Here is a 6630-nt window from a genome sequence, read left to right as displayed (position 1 = left end):
ATTGGATGGAGACTCCAGCAACAATCAAGAAAAAACTCTTTCCAGGCAGGGAAAATGATCACTACTGGCTCTCCAGAACCGAATGTCCAAATAGTCGAGTAGCAAGAACTTCAAGCAAGGAAAGCCTTCGTCAACTCCTTTCCACTCCTCGCCTTTACAGGCATCATATGTTAGTGTAAGGGACTCAAGTTTGGGCAATTTACTAACAATGTTGAAATCCTGAACGACTTTGGCTTTCTTTTTCTTCTCGACCAGTGAGGACTTGAAAGAGAACTGCCTGGACCACTAACCACTTCTTGCTAACAAAGGGGCTGCAGGTTGCATATATATTGTCGTTTTCGCTCCATAGTTAGACAAAATTCCAATTCCTTGAGCTCATCTAAGTAGCGAAAATCATACAAGTCCTTGCGACTACGGAAGTCTTCAGGGGTGCCAAACATTTGCAACTTGTTTATATTAGGAAACAGTCTGAAGAGGGATCCAGTAAACTCAATCAAATTTTTAAAAAAGGAATTAGTTAGATTTTAGACAAAATTGGACGGTTACTGATTCACAATTTAATGAATATATAGAAAATTAAAATGATGTAACAAAATAAATAGATGATGATCGCTGTTGGGCATCAATGCCTAACGAGTTGCTTCTTCTTTTTTGGCAACTTTAATGGAAAATAATATATATTAAAGTTTGGTGAGGATAAGAGATGAATTATAAGGATACAAATTTAATATATATTAATGTTTGGTGAGGAGAAGAGATAAATTATTAGGATACAAAATAAATATATATTAATGTTCGGGGTGGCCCGGTGGTTTGGATTTGGGACTTGCATGTTGGAGGTCTCAAGTTCGAAACCCCTTGTCAGCGAAAGTAAGGGGTTTGTCTTTTGGGTCGAGCTCGTCGCATCAGGCTTGCCTAATGCGGATTACCTCTCCTATGTGGTTTGCAAGCTATTGCATAGGAGCGGGGGTTTTACCCTATGCGCACCCAAAAGGTAGCGGCTGCGGGTTTCCCTTGTCATAAAAAAAGGATAAGAGATGAAACCCATGGCCTCTCAATTTTTTTTTAACATCTTTCCACCATAATTGTTAAAAGTATATTTGTAAAAAAAATATTGCCTAATTCATGTTGAGAAAATGATGTTATCATGAGGAAGCTATATGTATTATTCTTCCAGGTCATTACAAAGGGTCATGCAAAGATTTTAAAAAAAGAATGATCAAAAACCATATCACCAAAAACTACAAAATCTAAACACATTTTAACCCAATTTTTAGCCCAACATTGAACAACCCATCAGCCCATTACTTCTCAAGAGAAACATCAGCAATTCAAACATTCACAAACAATATAACAGACCCTCAATGTTCCATCAACGTTCAAATTCCCAATTCCATCCATTCCCAATTCAAAATTGAATTTCAAATTCCCAATTCCATCCGTTTCCAATTCAAAATTGTTTTCACTTCACTGTTAAAGAGGGATTTGGACCATGAATTCTTCATCAACAAATAGGGGTCGTTGGTTCTTCACGAGAGCTCCTTTTTTTCTTCAAGTTTGCTGTTTCGATTTGCTGCACAAAAGGAGGTAAAACCCTTCTTTCAATTTACAGATTTGTAGAAATTTGTTTAAGAGTTTTGTTTCTTTATTAGATGTGTCTCTTCTTCCAAGTGTTGTTTTTCTATATAGGTTCAAGTACTGTTGTATTCCTACAAATATCAAATTGATCTTAACATTAATTCGTTGCTCTACTGATTTTATTTACTGTTTTTGTTGAAAGTTTGAAAGAATTTTTCATTGTCTAGTTTATTTATTGTTTATGTGAAATTTCTCTTAGGATACGAACCATATATAGTGTTTGCTTACTATCAGAAGCATGTATAATTCATGATCTTGGTTTAGTTCTCTCTTTAAATACCCTACTTTTGTTCTAAATCAGTATGCACTTGGTTTTCCTGTTTGATTTTTTAAAAATTGAATGAGTATGTTAGTATTGTTCACTGCATCCGTGATTCCATCATAGTGTCATAATTATCCATTTCATTTGGAAGTTGAGCGATAATTTATGTTTGGTTCAGTTATGAAAATATTCGACCTAATAATACCCTTGTCATCTTCACTGTTAAAGAGGGATTTGGACCATCAAAAAACACAGAATTCTTCATCGAGAAATAGGGGTCTTGGATAGCTAAAAGAGCATTTCAAGTTTAAGAATTTTTTAGAGTTTGGTGGTGAGAAGTCTTCAAGCTCGTTGTTTTGGTTTGCTGCACAAAAAGAGGTAAAACCCTTCTTTCTTCAGTATTTTGATTTACAGATATGTAGAGATATGTAGAAATATGTTTAAGAATTTTGTTTCTTTATTAGATGCGTCTATTCTTCCTTTAAGTGTTATCGATATAGGTTAAACAAATGTATTGCTTATGTTGCTACTTGCTAGTTGTTATGCTTCTAAGTTTGAAAAATGTCTTCTCATGTGGATTTTTGCTTGAAATGTTGAAGATTTTCAACCTCTTTGATCTCACTGTTGGTTGCTGCCCGATTGGAATGTTGTACAGTTCTCCTCCCTCACTCAGAGTGATTAGTCTCGGCCTATCTTTGTTCCTTCTCCTCAATGTCTTGAGTGTCATCTTGTTTTCTTTAGTTGAGAGTTGATTCTTCTATGTGTGGAATGATAAATGATTAAGAGGGTGCTTGTGGTTATAAGTTTTAAGCTTTTTTTTTTCTTTTTCGTTTTGATGTTTCCTTTGCATCATGTTCCCTCACAATTAAATATTTGTTCAGAGTTTTGATTTATTATCTACTTATTTGGTATAACTTGTGGTTAAGAAACTACAAATGCAATATCTCAACGTCATAGTGCTCCTCTTTGAAGCACTCTCAGGTGTGCATATCAACAAATCAAGAAGTGTTAATGAGGTGGCAATTGTGGACAAATTGGATGGAATTATGGATTGTGATATATGCTTCTTCCCTCCAATCTATTTTAGGTTTACCCCTGGGAGCAAACTACAAGGCTGCTGAAGTCTGGAATAGTGTGATAGAAAAGGTAGAGAAGAAATTAGCTATCTAGCAAATGCAATACCTCTCTATGGGTGGCAGTTTGGTTTTAATCAACAATGTTCTTGACAGTATACCTACCTACATCATGTCCCTCTTTCCTATGCCATTTAAGGTCCTGAAGTAGCTTGATATAGGAGAACATTCCTATGTATTCCTACGTAAAGGCAACAATGAAGGTCATAAAAATTCATCTGTTGGACTGGCCAAAGGTTATCCAACCAAAGAACCTAGGGGGTTTGGGAATCAAAGACACATCCAAACGCAATAACGGCCCTGCTTTTGAAATGATGGTGGATATATGGCCAAGGGTAGTGACTGGCAAGTATGGGAAACAAAGTCATTGGAGCACCAGCACAAGCAGAGCTCCCCATGGTCTTGGGCCCAGGAAACACATAAGCAAGCTCAGGGATGATTTCTTTCTTGATGGCTCCTTTTTAGGAAATGGAAATTTAGTGAGTTTTTTGAACGATAAATGGCTTCACAACCAACCCCGTAGGATCTCTCATCTAAGCCTCTATCGGCTAGCTGTGAACCGCAACTCAACAGTAGCACAAAATAGAGTTGGAACCTCATGAGACCTCCTCATCAACAACAACATCATACCAGTGTTATCCCACTAGTAGGGTCTGGGGAGGGTAAAGGAGATCTTTGATCTTTACAGAATTTTAGAAGGTTGCACAGTCACCCCCAGGACAGTGACATGCTAAGTCGTTAAGATGTGGTAGTTAAAGTATGGGATCTTAGTCAGTCTAGGCATGTTATGGTAAATTGTGTGCTCAAAATGAAGAGACCTATTACTGGCCTTGGAAGCTGATTTGGAGAACTAAACTCCCCAATAAAATCATGTGTTTTACATGGACAACCATCAGGGAGTCAATCCTTACTCAAGATAACCTTTGGAGAATGTTTAAACTAAAAAATAAAAAGCATGTAATAAACACTAGTTTTTCTCATCCCTGCAAAGTTGGACGGAGAAAGTAGATGCCACTTTACCTCCTTCCAGCTATACTAGACAAATAAAGGGCAAGAACAATTTCTGTTTATAATGAAAGGAAATCAACATTCATCTTCTCTCTCCTCCCTCACCTTCAAGACATCTTTCTTTTTTTGAGAAAAGGGTAACTAAGAAAACATTTTGTTAAGTTGCCTATCTTAACAAATTATTGGAACCTCCACTTATTCCTATTTAATATTTACTACTAGCTCAAAACAACTTATTGGTTAGTCTCGTGAAACTCGAGTGGCTTAAATGAATTGCTTGCGACCTATGGCTCATTAGCTTAATTGAGTACTTGTAGACTATGTTACTCAGACTCTCCAAAATTATTGCTGCACCCATGTCAGATTCTCCAAAATGTGCTACTTTTGGAGTATCCAAATGCACCCGTTGACATTTTTGAAGAGTCCGAGCCTTATAGCTTGTAGGCAGATAGTAAGTTGTGCCTGGTAAAATAATTGTGGCATATTGACAATAATTCTTAGCAATTCTATGTGGTATTTTCTTCGCAATACATTGGAATGTGCTCACCTAAGCATGCATTGCTCTGGTTAAGATGAGTCCAAGTGGAGCGGATTAGATATTGAGGCGGAGGCATAGTTGTAGTAGTACAATGAAAGCAAGCATTATATTTTGACTTTTTTTTTTATGACAAGGAAAACGCTCAGCCGCTAACCTTTGGGTGCGCACAGGGTAAAACCCCCGCTCCTATGCAATAGCTCGCAAACCACATAGGAGAGGTAACCCGCACTAGGCAAGCCCGGTGCGACGAGCTCGACCCAAAAGGCAAACCCCTTGCTTTCGCTGGCAAGAGGTTTCGAACTTGAGACCTCCAACATGGAAGTCCCAAGCACAAACCACTGGGCCACCTCGAAGGGTGTTATATTTTGAGTTTTTTCATAACAAAAATCATGAGATTGACTTGGATTGCAAAAGTAGGTCATGAATATGCATGGTATAATCCTTCCTATTCTGGCTTATTTTTATGTTTCTGATAAGCGTATTTGGACTTTGATTATGGATTTGTAACTTGGTGATGCTAGTTTTTTGTTTTGAGGTGATTAGTTGATTCCTTGACATCTTTCTCTTAGAAATAGATTTGTTCTGGTGATCTTGGCACGTCTTTCATTTTATTTTCTAAAAGATTTTCTTTTCCCTCTCCTCTTTTTTTCAACACCATCTTACTCTTGTAATTTGCATAATTTTTTCTTTTAGGAAGGACTGGACTTTGCAGCGTCCGGATGAAGCTTTTGGCAACTCACCAATGGCTAGTGCCTCAGTTGGTGGTTTATATTCCACGCCAAATGTACAGTCTTTTTGGTCTTTTGAATAAATAAAGAAAGAAAAACGGAAAAATTGGGGATAGAGTACAAGGAACTTGAACACACCCTCTTGTTACTGAAGAGGAAAGTAGCCTCTCTTGGGGAGGAGAGTTTAGAATGCTGCACTTGTTACATCTTCCTTCTTTTCTTTAAAAAAGAAGAGTTACATTAGCATGATAGGGATACATGTTTCCATACATGGCTTTTGATCAGGTGACAATTAATTATGATACGGCTGAGTACTTCTTTTTTCATCTTTTTGACAAAGAAGGATAAACACTGATATAGATGACCATAGTTGTTTCAACTACATGTTACCTCATTTCGGATACCAACTTAGATAGATATTAAAAGATAGACAGTACTTCAATTCATACTTGCACTTCTTCTGTAAGGTTCAGCAAAGTTTTTGAGGACTAAGCAGTGAAGGAAGCCTTTCATTTTCATTTTTGGTTGAGGGTCGTGGATTTGTGCTGATGCAATGTTCAAGTGAGAAAGAGGATATATGAGGGCTCTGCAGCAACGCAGGTTTTAACCTGTTGTCCTTTTACAGTAAGCAGGGAACTAGAAACAAGTCTGAACATATATCCAGAAGTTCACAATAAGTTTTCGTACGTTTATTTTCCTTTGCTTTCTGCTCGTTCTATGCTGTTAAAAGTTTAGCTAAATCTGTCTTGTTTAGCTAATTTTATTCTTCTTAGGTTATTTTAGATATATTTAATCGCATGTTTTCTGGAAATATAAATGTTTAATCTTTATGTGTCTAGTCATCTTCCTTCTGTAGTGTAGTGATAGTGATTTGTGTATGGGTTTATTAAAATGAATGGATCATTGCTCAGCTTTAAGACTACCCTTTCATTCACTGTGTTGGCTCAATTACTTCATTATGGTTAACTCTTGTGAGAACTTTTATGCTATGATCTTGCTGTGGGAGTTTTTCCTTTATTTGTTTCAAGTACAATGACATTTTTTTGCTAGAAATAGAATCAGAGTATCTGTCTCATCAAATTTCTTTCCTGACTATTTAAATACTGCTTATCAGTTTGGAGTCTACTCTTCTTTAGGATAAATCTGGGATCTTGTGCTTACTGCTTCATGTGTTGTCTCAAGTTTCATATGCTAAAAATACAATTCATATAATGCTAAGCATCTGTTATTTGTAAATTTTAATGGTTGTTTGTTAGGATAAAAGCACTAAGTGCACTTTTAAAACCTGTTTCCGAGGATGAGGAGGGGGGGGGGGGGGGGGGG

General features: G+C 36.9%; 1 long non-coding RNA gene across 1 annotated transcript; it reads left to right on the top strand.

Moving 5' to 3' along the window:
* Positions 1–1275: 1275 nt before the first annotated feature.
* On the top strand, positions 1276–5825 carry LOC125871126 (uncharacterized). Its single transcript, XR_007446975.1, has 3 exons — positions 1276–1587; positions 2129–2278; positions 5273–5825. It is a non-coding gene; the product is annotated as an uncharacterized LOC125871126 (long non-coding RNA).
* The last annotated feature ends 805 nt before the right edge of the window (positions 5826–6630 follow it).

Source organism: Solanum stenotomum, chromosome 7 (assembly GCF_019186545.1).
Source record: "Solanum stenotomum isolate F172 chromosome 7, ASM1918654v1, whole genome shotgun sequence".
NCBI classification, from domain to species: domain Eukaryota; kingdom Viridiplantae; phylum Streptophyta; class Magnoliopsida; order Solanales; family Solanaceae; genus Solanum; species Solanum stenotomum.
The sequence above is the reverse complement of the archived record's forward strand: the minus strand, read 5'-3'. Positions and strand labels throughout refer to the sequence as shown.